Raw genomic sequence first — 15,003 nt, forward strand, 5'->3', positions numbered from 1 at the left:
GTTATATAGCCTCTCTGAGACAGTTTTCTCATCTGTAAAATGGGGTTACTACTTCCTTTAACTATACTTTTGTGATGACCATATTGGATAATGTTTGTAAATTACCTGGCACAGCTGAGTGCATTCTGAATGCCCAATAAACAGCACAGTTCTGGTCATGTGAATGTTCTGGGTTTAAAACCTTGGGAAAAAATACCACTGAGCTTATTATTCACTAGCCAATAAAACCCAGATTCTTTAGTGTGACCCTTAAAGCCTTTCATAATCTGTCCCTAATTTACCATCTCATCTGATCTGTCACTATTTCTCTGTCAAGAACTCCATGAACCTCACAGACTAGTCAAACTCCCCATTCCATTTGCCTAGGGGCTTTCTTGCCTCTTTTGTCCTATTGATGTATTCCTTCTGCCTGAAATATCCCTTCCCTCACTTCGAATATCCAATTCTGACACTGTATCTCTATCAAATACCACCTTCTTTGAGACATCTTTGTGACCACCTCAGACAGAATCAGTCTCTTCCTGTAATCCACAGCCCTCTATCTAAATCTCTCCCAGAACACATCACTCTGTACGTGGGATCATACGAGTCTAGTAACAGGCAGATTGCCCTTACAGTAGGAAGTGGAAATAATTTCAAAAGGCTCTTTTATCAAGATCCTGCTCTCCTCACTTTAAGTATTCATAACATCTACTTAAACCATTTGAGGTTAACATTTTACATATTCATCTTCATTTCACAATGTTAACTTTAAATTGTCACCATTTCTTACTTTCCACTGCGTGAATACTGTTCAGCCAGCACTGATGCTATGTTGAATTACAAGAAGGCTGGAACAACAATCTGATATTTATGTTTTATAAATGAAGCTCAAAAATATCTTTGTCTTTGGGAACAGCTGTAAAGAGACAGTATGCAATTTACCGCACCAAATGAAAGCATTCCATTCTTTGGGAAAGGATGGCATTTCTATAAATCATGCTGTGGTATTTGGTGAGGAAATATCATTACTTTTACTTGACATACTGAACTTGTTGTTAATTGGCATTTCATCATTAAAGAGTTTCTTATTGCCCTGTACAAGATGTAATTTAAAAGGTGAAAAACAGAAATGCTTGAAATAATTTTAAAAGGTGGTTTTTACCATTAGGACATTTTGATGGTACAGAATCTAATGGTAAACGTGAATTTTTTTAAATAGGATTCTGTACAGAAATGTTTAAACCTCTTTCTGTATCTTTTCTTACTATTTTAGTTTCTGTTCTTAAAGGCAGCAGCTATTATCGGTGGCCCGATACAAGTACTTCACGCCAATCTCCATAAATCTACACAATTTATGTTAAACAAAAGATCTTTAGTTACACAGCTTTTATTTGGTTCATAATAAAGTCTTAATAAAGTCGTAGCATGCAATACTTCTACAGGCCATGGCTGAATGTGAAATCCATATGATTTTTTAAAAATTAATATCATGCGCTTTAAGTTCTGAAACACACCTTTCCTTTCTTGAACACCCTGAAATATAATACTTATAATCAATAGTAATTTTCCATTTGCTAACTACTCTATTTCTATTTCCTCTTCCTTGAATAATATTCCACTTCTCCCTTCTTCTCTATCTCTTTTTTTCCCCATTTTTTTCTCCCTTCATATTACTGCTCATGGTCTGTCTTGTGCTGTGTTTGGTTAGTTCTGTGTATAAATTTCCTGTAGATTTTAAGCTCCTAAAGACAGAGAATCGGACCTCACTTATTATCTATCACAGAATCTAACAGAGTACTTTGCTATTTGGAACTTAATAAATATTTATAAGCTGAAATCCATCCATTTATCCATTCATCCACCTATCTTATTTTTACTGAGCCTTTAACAACATATTCTTACTGTCTCTTCAGCCTATTCTTCTGTGTCAGATTATTTCTTATTACAGCTCAGTTTCTGTATTATTATGGCAAAGTCATATTACCGTATTTTAGAAATAAAAGAATACTTGGCCAAACTAAGAAAGCTATTAAGGAGAGAGGCAAGGAAGTAAGTGGTGAGAAAGCAGGAATTAGACACAGAGGTAAGACTAAAGGAATATAAAGAAAGAATGGGTGAGAGATAATGAAGAAAAGGTGTAAACTGGGAATAAGTAATAATGAACAATAACACAGTGGCAGAATAAGACTGACATTTTGTATGTTTGCTGGTCATGACTCTATCTGTGTTATTATTTAATATCTGATAGAGAAAAAAATCAAACTAAAGTTTGGTTAATAGCTCAATTGTTTCCTTATCTACCTTCCACTTTGTTTTTTTTCTCCTATGACTGTGTTATAATTTGTTTCTGACTTGCAGACAATATATTTTTAAAGACTCATGGATGCATCATTAATAAATCATATGTTGCTATGGAAACTAATAGAGATTTAATCATCTAACTGCCCATGCAGAGGCCGCCCATCCACTTGGCTAAGATGGTGCCACAGAGATTCAAATATTGGATGAGAGATTGGACTTCCAGACCACTTTCAATTCATAACTTCAAAGAGTTATGAATTAATAAAAGCTGAACCTATGAGTAATTTCTAAGAATATTAAGAGATGCATGCCAGATTTCCTTTTAGGTCATAAGTATCCAGGATCTGTTTTCTTCAAAATGATAATCTCTTTCAAGCCTTTTCCATTAGCTTAAGCTTCAAGGGAACAAATCATGAACATTTACTGGAAGAATTTAATAATACTTTGTGATAATTCAATACTGTATTTTCCAAATACATTGCTGCGTAATTTACAATGAATCTGATTAATTATATATATTTAGTACATAACAGTATGATTTTCTGTTTCATTGGAATAAGGAAAACCACTAACTTGATGCATTTATTTAGGTGAATGCATCTACTTCTTCGTGTATTCCCTTTAGCATTCAGAGTGACAAAGAGATTTTTACTTACCAGGTAATTACAATTAAGCCTGTACTAACTGCTGTAATTAAAGAGAGAAAAGAATAGTAACAGTAGTAATAGCTAGCATATATTAAATACCTAATATATGCCAGAGTTTGTTCTAGGCATTTTAGATTAATTATGCCTAATCCTTAAAGCAATATTTAGAGTTTACTATTATTAGTTTATCAATAACTAGGAAGCAGAGGATGGAATTCAAATAATAATTTGTAATGCTTACTTGGTGTTGGTTACAAGAGCACAATTATGAGCAAGGGAGACTTGTTCAGCCCTCACAAAGATTAATTCTAAATGAGCATCAAATATTATGATGAGATGCACAATGTACTCTGATAGCAAGAACACCTTACCTAGTGATGATGAAGTTGATGCTTGAAAGATTATCAAGAGTCAGTGGCCAACAGGCTGGAGTGTAGGGGATGTTTCAGGCAAGAGGGGCTGGGAGCAGCAGTGTGTTTAGGGACAGAGGACAGCACAGCACCTTCAAGGAACAGGAAGGGACTTGCAGGTCATGTCCAGGTGTTTGGGACCGTTGAAGTGTTCTAAGCATCAGAAGGCCATGATTAGAGAACAAAAGAACTAGCAGTGGTATGGAGCTCGGATGGGGAGAGGGCAAAAATGAAGCAAGAGATCAATTAGAAGGCTATGGCAATAAGCAAGACTTATCTGGACTTGGCAGTGGAGAAAGAGACTAGGTGGCAATGAGAAATCTATTAAGGAAGTATCAGTAAAGTCCCAACTAGCTGTCAGAGTACGAAGGAACCTTGGAGATTATGTTGTCCAAACTCCTTAATACAGATGAGGAAACCCAAGGCCGGGAAGTGGGAAGGGGCCTGCCCAGGGGTAACTACCCGGTTAGAGGAAGACTCCTATTGAATACAGATCTTCTTGAATCCACTCCAGTGATATTTCCATGATGATATTTTGTCCTCCAAAACCTACCAAATCAATTAATTTTTTTCCCATTTCTACCATAAGAAATAAAGCTTCCTTAAGTGGACTTTCTGTGGAGATACAAGGCAAAGTTGGCTCTTAGATGAGTGGGCAGAGTGGAGGCAATTGTTGTATACAAGTGATTACTTTCCAAGGGGAAATGGAGACTGCCTGCAGAGTTTATCATTTTTTGATAACAAACGAACAAATTAAAAACAAAAAATTGAGAATTTTTTCACTGCATTTAGTCACAAACATACCAAAAATTATTATATCGTGAGAGAAATAGCTTCAATGAATATAGTGCTTTGGTAGGGCTTCTCAAAATTAAAAGGCGTATGAATTCAGATGGTCTGGGATGGACCCCAAGCGTCTGTATTTCTAATAAGCTCCCAGGTGGTAGGAATGCTCTTCGTTCATAGAACACACTTTCAGTAGCAAAGCCTTACTTTTCAAAGTTTTTACTCGCAGGTTGCAGGCATGAATGGGTTAATCAGCAAGGTCCCGAGCCATGTAGGATAAGCCGAGAGTCTAAGCAAGTCAGTGCCTCTAACCAGGAGGCATTTGCAATGTGAAAACAGGTGACCCAGTGGATAAGATAATTTGCTGATAAACCATTGTGAAGCCGTCTTCAGAAGAGGTGGCTTTTACCACTGGGGTAACACAAAGATGAGGCTCAGAGGCTTAAAATGAACCAGGAGAAGCGCTAGCCATACGCTACCACAGTTGACACATCTGCTTGACAGCCTGGGTGTCCCCCTGGGATCACTGAACTCTGCATTAGGTACCTGAGTTGAAATCCTGTTACTTAGCTTTATGATCTAGGTTAACCTACTAAAGATTACGGGCCTTGGTTTCACTCAATTTTATTTTTAAGCTTCAGTTTTTGTCAACTTTATGTTTAGAATAACTCAGAGATGATAATGACGTAATACGCCCGGAAATTGTATGTTACACAGTAGGTGTTCAAAAGAATTGAAGGAATGTGCGTTTGAAAATTGCGTGGGTGAATCGTTCAAGCCTTGGATCTAAATATTCTTTTTCTCACCCCAGGACTGCAAAATTCATGAAGCAACTTTCATATCAGGCAGTTAAATGTGATTCTTTTCGCATGGAAATGGTCTGTGAAAGAGTTAGAAAAGAGTGTTGCATCTGTATATTTCTGGGTTTGTACGGGTTGTGTCACATCAGATTTAAATCTAGAAAGAGCAACAGGCAGAGGTGATGAACTCCATGTAGCAAAGGCAGAAAGCTTGGACTTTAAGAATGAAATTGAACAATTATAGACAAAAAGACAAAATTTGTGCACTTGATATAACATCAAGTTTTCTGTAAAGCAGTCACATCATTATGGCCAGATAATCACAGGATGAAACTGAGACGGCAAAGGCAGGAGAGAATCTTAATTACCTTGGGGAAAAAGCTCAGCTACGTCTGGCTGAGGGTTTCCAACACCCAGGAGAGACAAAACTAATAAATAAACTACAGTATAAAACTCCTGCATTGTCAGGGCTGCTGCTTAGTAATTCACTGTAATTCAATATGTAATTAGAGGAAATTTCCTGAATGCAGAATACTGTCATGCAGCATTGCTCAGAGAATTTGCAAAAACAGCAGGGGACATAAGACATGGACACAGATATACAACATTGGGAAGAAGACATGATCAATAAGAGCCGGGAACAAAAGGAGAGATAATATTCAGGTGGGGCAATCAAAGAATGTTTCACATAGGAAGTGGTATTTCCTTGAATCATAAGTCATTAAATTCAAAATTTAAAGGGATCTTGGAAAGAATGAGTCTGATCCCTTGGGCTAGTGAAAATGGTGAGGAAAATTTGTTAGAGGTAGACAGTATTGGGTACAGAACCCGATTAAGTTCAAAAGTTTTACTCAGTGGTAGCACGTGGCACATGAGAAGAAGCAATGAGAGACAAGGAAAAAGGCTAGATTAAAGCAAATGAAGAAAAGTCTTGGATGCCAGGCTAAGAATTTGAACACTGAGCAGGAAAACATTCGACAAGTGTTTTACAGAACCTACTGTATAAGGCCTTCCTATAAGCCCAGACAGGTTATGTCAATTCCCTATTCTTTGCCACCCTTTCTTTATAATCAGTGCATTTTGCTAGACAGGGGAAAATAGAATAGGCAAAACTATAACCCTGGATGGATTCTTTTAAATAAGATTCCATATTACTCAGCTATAAAAAAAAATGAAATGATGCCATTTGCGGCTACATGGATGGACCTAGAGATTATCATACTAAGTAATTCAGAAAGAGAAAGACAAATACCATATGATATTGCTTACATATGGAATCTAAAATATGACACAAATGACATTACGAAACGGAAACAGACTCACAGACATAGAGAACAGACTTGTGGTTGCCAAGGGAAGGAAGTGGGGGGCGGGGGGGGGCGGCAGAGGGTTGGATTGGAAGTTTGGGATTAGCAGATGCAAACTATTATATATAGGATGGATAAACAACAAGGTCCTACTGTATAGCACAGGGAACTATATTCAATATCTTGTAATAAATCATAATGGAAAAGAACATGAAAAAGAATATATGTGTATGTATAACTGAATCACTTTGTTGTACAGCAGAAATTAACACAACATTGTATATCAACTATACTTCAATTAAAAAAAATAAGATTCCATAAGGAAAATTCCTAGTATTAGAAAAAACATCCTATTTTAAACATGAACTGTAACCAATTTACATTGGGATGTACTAAGCAGAGGAAGTGCATATGTATGTAATGCTTGGCATTTCATTATCTTATAGGCTAAAGAAATGAACTATACATCATACGTTTCAGATTAGTTCCACATTGCTATAATATTGCTGCAGATTTGTGACTCTGTTGTTATAGTCACCACAAGTAAACACAATTTAGATTTTTTGAAAACTGAAATCATGATCTCAATGAAAACAGAAGTAATGTTTACTCAACTGGAATTATACTTCAAAATGAAATAAATATTTTCTGAGAAGACATATGAAATCCACAATTTCTCTTTTATCAGTGACAATCCTTTTGAAATGAACATGGCATAAGACACTGAATCCTTAGTTTCAAAAGAACCAGCAATCCAACCTACCTATATTGTTCTTTTTTGTTTGAAGAGAATAAGATGCAACCCACTTATGTTGCCGGCAGTTTAGCTCTCAAAAACTGCGTCCTGGGTCCTTTATTTGTGTGTGGCAAATAACAGTTACGAGGCATAGGTTTGTGACTAATTCAAGAATCAGCTTTTGGATGCATCCATCAGGAATTCTACCAGGAATTCATTAGCTGGCTTTACGTTTAGTAATTCCTTCCTCACGGAGCGCGTTATCTTATTCCTAGAGCTAATTTTGTGTCAGCGCTGCCTTGGTCATCCAAACCTTTGCCATCTTTCTTGATCAAGTGAGATCAGAGAAGGCTGGTGGTAAAACAGTTAAACTCATAAATGTGGCAGCATTCAAAGCCAAGGTGGCAGAGTCCTGCTGAGTCTGATATCTTGCTTTTCACTCACATTGCTTTGCCTTTTTATTCTCTGTACATGGGCTGGAATTGAGCAATAAGACGCTGCTGTGATTCTTTTTTTTTTCAGATTTACTTATGCACAGTTTTGGAACTGAATATTCATTCTTTGACATTGACATTTACACTTTCTCCTGCCTTTCCCCCCAGACATCCATTGGCAAAGAGAAAAGCATGGCCATTGGTTGTTATCCTGTTTCACTTGCTGTAAGAGTTGCGTGGTAAGAGTCAACCATGCATCCATATGGCTGGTTCTCTAACTGAAACCTTATTTTTTCCAGGCAGCCCTCTGCTGGGGGGCTTGATGATTCATATGCTGTATGTAGGCTGCAAGAAGCAAATACCAAAGGAGTCACTGGAGGTTGGGCCACTCGCTGTGAGCCAACATGCCAGGAAGGGGGGTGGCACAAATGATGCATGGTAATTATCCCAAGCATGAGTAATGTAGGATCCTTGCAGGTGTTGCTTTTTTTTTTTTTTTTTTTTTTTGCCTTCTGGCGATAACAAGAAAAGAGGGAAGTAAAACTTGGCCTGCTCTTTACAAGTTTGCTTACACAGGAGAGTCTTTCTTAAACACTCCTTGCTGGAGCAAGGAGACGGATCTTGGTGACACCTAAAGGTATCTATTCCTACTTTGCCTTTGAGCTCCAGGTAAATAAGAGAAGGCTGTCTGATTCTCCCATTATTTTAGCTGTTTCAGCAGCTACTGCTCTGTGGGGCCTCTAGCCCCCATCTCTTTGGAGGGGACTAGAAGGTTTTAAAAAGCATGTTTTTCTCACTATGCTTCTTCTAACAATTCCCTTTACCCTGACCCGGAGACTTTAATGACAGAGGTGTGGGCATATTAGTAAAATTTAAACCTCAAGTAACATAAAATTTATATGGTTTCAAATACAAAACCCAAAAGTTTAAGAAAAAAGTTTGGGATTATTTATTCCTTTACAAGTTGAACCCTAGAATAATCTACTGAGGAAGTAGGCTCTATTATGCATGGTTCTAAATAGATTAATGCCATATTAATGAGGCATTAGAGTCCTAAGTGATTCACTATTTTAAAAACCTATGCATTTAGCACTTTTTATTAATATGCTACAAATTCTACTTTGCAAATATCCATTTCATAAATGCCCTCTGTCCCAGAAGAAATAAATTTATCTAAGTTGGATTTGGCAGACGTATTTCCGTTGAGCTGTTTCTGTCCCTCCTGTTTTGACATTTGGCTGAGTTTTGTTCCAGACCTGTCAAAGGCCTACCCTAGGGAGATAAGGATTAATTAATTGAAGATAACTTACAGTGCAGAAACCAAGCAGAAATTTGCAGAACTTGTTCGTGTCAGTTCAGATTGGAGCATTTTAGTGGAGCATTTTTTTTTTCTGAATGGAGATACCAAGATATATTTTGTAAAATAGATAAGAGTAAAGATTATCCATTGGTTATGGGCACATACTTAATTGTTCGTTAGAAAAGGGGGGAGGAATCTTACTTAGCTATAACTTGATTTAATGTTAGGTTAAGTCATATGAAATTTATGATATTTAACAAAATACGTCTTTGAAACTGGATGCTTTGAAAATAAAAACCAAATAACGTCAGCCCTTCCACTTCCATACAATAAATCCTTCTTGGATACCTACATTTTTTTTCCCATTCTAAGGCTGTATACTTTATTTATGTGGGCTCTAAACCAGCCACTTATCAAAGCACATAGAGACACAGTGATAGACCGTGAATTGAAATACAAAAATATTGAGTGAACGATCAACTTAAAAATAATAATTAATTTCCATGAGTCCCATTATTTTCATAAAGGAAATATATAATCATGGTATAAAAATTAAGGATATACAGGAAAGAAAATGTTAACAACAAAGGGAAAAAAATCCCTCATAAATCCATCACCCAGAGGTAACCACTGTCATATTTCCTGACTCTTTCACCATGTTACTATTCTTTAATAAAAATGGGATTATGCTTCTTTATAACATGCTTTTACAAATTAGCATGCGGGAAAGTCTCTGCACATCAATAAGCATTCTCTGCTTTTATGTAAGTGACTGTATAGTATTCCACTTTGGGGCACTTGAAATTTTATAGGGTTTGCCAACTGCACAGCCCATAAGGAGGCAAGAAGTCCTATGCTCGTCAGTAATTACTAATCAAAGGTTAGTCTGTGGGACAATGCCAGTGTAATAACGATTTATTAATCATCTGGGACAAAGTAGGCACATCAGTTAAGGGTAAGCATAGAAATCATTTATCACAATTTGTTACAGAATGTAACAATAATAAAAAACAAACTGGAGCTTGTATTTTATATATCTGCTTTAACTTAATTTAACTTTTCATACATTTGTTTTTGATGGATGTATTGGTCCATGTGGATTGGGGGAAGGGAACTTGTTCCTTTAACATAGATAGTTCAAAGGTGAAACCAATTTTGCTAGATGCACTAGAACTTCTCAGCGTGGAATCACAGTCTGAGCCAATGGCTGGCTAATAAGAATGTTTTTAATAATATAGCCACTAAAATTTGGGGGAGAATGGGTTAGTATTTTGGAAAGCACGTGCTCTGCTCTCCATGGTACTGAACCATTCATTTATCACTAGAGCCTGGTTATTTCTTCTAACTTTGGATAGCTGATTACTCTGTACTAACTTTTCTCAGATATTTAGCATCAGGAGAAAGAAGAAAAAGTGGTGATATAGAGTGGGAAATATAGAGAAAGAGAAAAATTGATAGAGGTAAAGAGGCATTTTAGAAGGAGATTGCCAAGGAGAAAGGAGATGTTTTATGAATTCATTTACTAAAAACTACTGTCAATCTTAGCCAAAATGCTAAAAGATCAACATATTTATATCCCATGTGTTGCAAAGCTGCATCAGGATTGACAGTAATAAATAAATTATTTTTGAAAGAATGACAAATTACTAAGCAAGTGGAGACTGCATGACTCATATGTTATGTAAGTTACACAAAAATTCTTATGGGGTTTCTTTGCTTTAGTTTTCAAGATAGGTGAAAACTGTGTTTTGTAAAAATATCCTAAATCAAACAGAACCATGCCTTATAAATCATTATTTGAATGACTAATTTCACATACTTTTGGAAAGTATGTCATAATCTTGATAGTTACAATTACTTTTATCCTCTGATAGGTGGGAAGTTCTATTATCCCATCTCAGCTTCCTGCCCACTTATTATGATTATGGGAGATGTTCCGTATATGATAGTGACTGAATAATCTGATCAGATCGTCTATGCTTATACAAGTTAAGTTAGAGAGAAATTAGGGACATTGGTATCTTCAGGAGCTATGCCAACAGAGACACTTGAGAGAAGTATGAGAGCAGGAGCTGTGTCCTGTAGCACAGCTGCTAAAGCTTCTTTGCAGTAACTCCTATTATTTTGAAATTGGCCGTGTCTGTGGTTCTTACAACCTAAAGGGACAAAATTATAGATATAATTTATTTAATCAAACTCCTACTTTCATGTATTTAAGTTGTTTCACATTTTTTGCTATAATTAGTGATACACTGAACATCCCTATAGCTAAATCTTTGCACGCATTCAAAAGCTCTTTTAAATGTCAAAGAATTTCTCAGACACTCACCTGATTGAAATTTTAGTGGTTGTTGAGAGAAATCAACTCAGTTTGGTCAGTTTGTCAAAAGGTTACTATAAATTGCGTGTTTTATTAATCATAGTAGCACCTATAAAAATTGGAAAAAATTCCCATGCATCATGCGTGAGTCATACTTTTCACGTTTTCTGAGAACAGTGCTTGATATTCAAATGGATTTGCAGGCCCCTGGCACAAGCATTAGATTTTCCCCTTTTCCAGGAAATACTGATCTTTGCTACTTTACTATTCACCTTGAGAGAAAATAAAACACCTGCCCTCAGTTTCTTTATCTTTCCTTATATGAGAGACATGCCACCCAAATTAAATTACTTTTTTGCTTGTGGATCAAAACCAAAAGGTTAAATGGAGACCCACATGTATTTTGAAATTTGATGTCAAATGAGAAATGAATGTGTTTGAATATAAGATATTTCATCTGAGTCTATATCTGCTTTCATTTGATAAAGCAGTAATTTGAAAATGGTTTGAAGTCTCTTGTAGTTGTGCAAATTTAATAAGATTTGTAATAGAAATAATGGAAATAATTCTGTAAGGGACATTTTACTGGACTACTCATTTTCAAATATGCAATTTTTGTGCATACTGGGTAAAAAGGACCTGTGACCAAGCACACAAAGGAAATTCAATGGCTGCCCTGTGACCCAGAGACCAAGTATATATTCAGCAAATGGGCAGAGAGCTTTGGATAAGATACAGGGTAACATTTTGTCCTGAAAAAAGAAAAACTAAGCTGCTGCGCTGAAGATCACAATGAACATTAATTTAGACAAACTAAAGATGCTTCAGTGGTCAGGGAATATTAACTAAGATTGCCATATGGTAAAATGCAGCATATGTATGGAGAGAGATGAGGCATGTTCCTCTAGGATGCGAATGCAGGTTTAAAAGAAATTTTTTTTTTTTTTTTTTTTTTTTTTGCGGTACGCGGGCCTCTCACTGCTGTGGCTTCCCCCGTGTGGAGCACAGGCTCCGGACGCGCAGGCTCAGCGGCCATGGCTCACGGGCCCAGCCGCTCCGCGGCATGTGGGATCTTCCCGGACTGGGGCACGAACCCGTGTCCCCTGCATCGGCAGGCAGACTCTCAACAACTGTGCCACCAGGGAAGCCCTAAAAGAAATTTTTAAAAATTGAAATATAGTTGATTTATAATATTGTGTTAGTTTCAGGTGTACAGCAAAGTGATTCAGTTTTCTTTTCAGATTATATTCAATTATAAGTTATTATAAGATATTGAATATAATTCCCTGTGCTATACAGTAAAACAAATTATTAAATATTAGTAACTAGTTTTTGAATAATATATGATCCTTTTTGTTATAATTCCAAAACCTGGCACAAAGTTTTTCTAATATTAATATTTTTTTCTAAACTAAAAAGCCAAATACAAGAGTAAATAATCCCTTTGAAAAATATCTGAAATTTTTAAATTTGCTTTTATAGTTGCATGCATATAAAACCTATTTCATTGAACTACAATAATGATTAGAACCATTAAATTGATAATTGCTTCTTAAAATAACCATAAGTCCCTTGTAGTTTGGCAGTCAGATTGCTCATCCAGTAAAATATTTTAATTACAAAAAGAGATAATTTCACCCAGCACCTTATTGTAAGAGCTTTGAAGAACTGAAATGAGAGAAAAATGAAATACTTCATGCTATTTTGGGTGGAGAGAAATGATTAAGTGGATGGCTTTCCAAAAGGTACAATTTTTGAAGGCACATTCTTCCAATGTGAGTAAAATAATGAATGAATCCCATCTGAGAGGATGAGGGATGCCAGTCAATGTACTCCTCTCTCAAACCCAACTCCATTCTTTTGGAAACTAAAGAAAGCCTCATTTGGCCACAATTCTGGTTTTTAGAGTCTAATATTGTGATATCCTGCAGTGTCCCTGAGGGCAATACCCACTTTTTTTTTTTTTTTTTTTTATCAAGGACCAACTATGGACTCCTGGACCAAGTATCCGGGGCAACTCACCCTAGGACTGGAAACGGTAAGTAACCATTTTGTCCCTTGAGTGACTGGAAGTTCACAAATTGAATAAACATTTTTTAATTGAGGTTAACATCAAAGTGTTGGGTACAGTTTTAAGAAACTAATGACTCTACCATTTGCATATATTCTATGGAAGTGCTGGTCTCAACAAAGCTTAATCTTTACTAGGATCATTTGAGAGTTTGGCTTCAGAGTGGCCCAGATATTAATGCACAGCACACATATCACTGACTTGAAGAGGTACTTGTTACAGCTTATCCTCGCAGTAACGTTTCAGACCCCTTTTATAGCCTGAAATTTCACTTTCTGTCCTTATCTTCTTTGACTCCGCTATAGAACCCGACTCTGTTTAGTGCTCTTGAGGGCTCCCTGATGGGCTTCTATCTCACCACAAACTCCTCACATAGCCTCTACCTGCCCAGCCCCTCCTCAGTCTCTTTGCCTCCCTCTGCCATCCTCCTTCTGCCAGTTTTTTATATTCATGTCCTAGATTCTTTTTTTTTGGCTGCATCTTTGGCTTGTGGGATTTTAGTTCCCCGACCAGGGATTGAACCCAAGCCCTCGGCAGTGAAAGAACAGACTTCTAACCAATGGACCACCAAAAATTCCCCCATGTCCTAGATTCTTATTTTTTCTCCTCTCTACTGTTTTTGCTGGTGATCTCATCCAGGGTTGTGGTTTAGTTACCAACCATCTGTGCTGAAAACTCTCAAATCTGTTTCTCTAGCCTTGGTATTTCCTCTGAGCTCCAGACCTGTGTATTTAACTGCCTTCTTGAAATACCTACTTGAATGTCTGAAAGACACTTCAAACTCAAGGTTTTTAAAACAAACTAAACCTTGCTTCTAAACCTAACCTTTATTTGGTGTTCCCCTGTTTCAGAAGATGGTCCTCCATCCATCCTTTGCATAATCTGGAAATGTAACATGGGAGTCACCTCCAACTCCTCTCTCACCCTCACTCTCTCTTGTCATATCAAAATTATCAAGTCCTATTCTTTTTAGCTCTCAATTCCACCTGCATTTCCCTCTCTCTTAGATGCCTGGATGTCTGGAGTACTGAAATTTCTGTATTTACTTCTTATACCCTTTCAGTTTTTCTCTACATTGCATTCTGACAGTCTTTTCAATATATAAAACTGGTCATGTTGCTCTCTGCCTCAAGCCCTCCTATATTGTTTTGTTGCTGTTATTTTTAAGTAAAAATTTTTTTAAAAGGTTGTTTTCCATTTACAGTTATTACAAAGTATTGGCTATGTTCCCCGTGTTGTACAACACATCCTTGAGCCTATCTTACACCCAATAGTCTGTATCTCCCATTTACCCAACCTTACATTGCCCCCCCCACTAGTAACCGCTAGTTTGTTCTCTGTATCATTGAGTCTGTTTCTTTTTTGTTATGTTCACTAGTTTGTTGTATATTTTAGATTCCACATAAAAGTGATACCATACAGAAAGTCTTTCTCTGTCTGACTTAGTTCACTTAGCATAATACCCTCCAAGTCCATCTATGTTGCTGCAAATGGCAAAATTTCATTCTTTTTTATGACTGAGTAGTATTCCATTGTATATATATATACCACATCTTCTGCTTTGACAATTGTGAAGATGTCTAACTTTTCTACCTCCACCTGCTTGCATAACAAAGGAAGGTCAGGATGCCCAGAACTTATTCCGGAGACCTCAAGTTTCAGGGAGAGGACTATCGCAAAAACAGACTTTTACAACTATTGAGAAGACCACTGTTGTTACTATTGACAAGCCCAATCCTTCATTTATAAACATGAAAGTATGTAAATAAGAATGGGCAACCAAAGGTCATCAGACCTTGTTTTTGAGAAAATCAACACTCTCATGTCAAAGGAGAATGCTGATCAAACAGAACTAACTGTAGAGGAACCCAAGATAATGCAACAACAGAAAAGAACTTAAATATGGAAT

At 36.7% G+C, this 15,003-nt stretch overlaps 1 protein-coding gene across 3 annotated transcripts in view; it reads right to left on the reverse strand.

The window, feature by feature from the left end:
• Positions 1-15,003, reverse strand: part of PTPRO (protein tyrosine phosphatase receptor type O) — a 231,335-nt gene that overhangs the window by 123,626 nt on the left and 92,706 nt on the right. The window contains exon 1 of one of the 3 annotated variants that reach the window (XM_030841319.2): positions 6,997-7,015. The exons of the other annotated variants lie outside the window; for them this stretch is intronic. The gene's annotated coding sequence lies outside the window, so the exon portion shown is untranslated. Of the gene's footprint in view, positions 1-6,996; positions 7,016-15,003 lie in introns of those variants that run through there. 3 annotated transcript variants of the gene reach the window in all.

This window comes from Globicephala melas, chromosome 10 (assembly GCF_963455315.2).
Source record: "Globicephala melas chromosome 10, mGloMel1.2, whole genome shotgun sequence".
Taxonomy (NCBI): domain Eukaryota; kingdom Metazoa; phylum Chordata; class Mammalia; order Artiodactyla; family Delphinidae; genus Globicephala; species Globicephala melas.